Below are 903 nucleotides of genomic sequence, written 5' to 3'. Positions count from 1 at the left end.
TTTCTTAAGATTTTTAATATTATTACCTATTTTGTCATACATCAAAGGAACTTTTTCACTGTGTGAGTGTTGCATTTGAAAATCACACAGTTGAATTAGTTCCCATAATGTATGATGATGGAAAACCCTCGAACAAATCGTCTATTATAAAGGAAAATGTAATATTTGGTGTAAACAACACAAACTTATTATAGTAAGTCATATTATTTATGATTTTTACCATGATAAACATTTGACTTAGTAATTATTTCTTAAAAATATTGTATGTTTCAAAAAGTATTACATTATTATTATACGATATTGATTTCAAATGTTTTATTATTGACCTAGCATAAATAACGGGAAAGAAAGTATGACTTAATATTTTATAATATAATATTTAAGTTTAGAACATTTATTAGGTAAAAACTTTGTATCAAAAATGCTCAATCTATCAACAATACTTTTTTGTCGATTTTGCATGGTATATAAATATTAAACATCATAATTTAATTATACTATTGCATGCCTGTATATTTTTATTTTTGAACATCAAAACACAATATTTCCATGTTTGTAATTATACTAATGTAAATTATAATATTTATTTTACTATTTTTCTTTGACATTAAATATTGTATGCAGTATTGCAGTTATATGTATGTTATAATCTTCATAATGTTATTTTCTTCTTATTTTTCATATCATTACCTATTTTGTCATACATCAAGGTAACTTTTTCACTGTGTGAGTGTTGTATTTGAAAATCACACAGTTGAATTAGTTCCCATAATGTATGATGATGGAAAACCCTAGAACAATTATCTATTATATATTAAAATGTAATATTACGTGTAAACAACACAAACTTATTATAGTAAGTTATATTATTTATGATTGTTACCATGATAAACATTTAACTCA

This window comes from Myzus persicae, unplaced genomic scaffold, assembly GCF_001856785.1.
Source record: "Myzus persicae strain clone G006 unplaced genomic scaffold, MPER_G0061.0, whole genome shotgun sequence".
In the NCBI taxonomy this organism is placed as follows: domain Eukaryota; kingdom Metazoa; phylum Arthropoda; class Insecta; order Hemiptera; family Aphididae; genus Myzus; species Myzus persicae.
The sequence above is the reverse complement of the archived record's forward strand: the minus strand, read 5'-3'. Positions refer to the sequence as shown.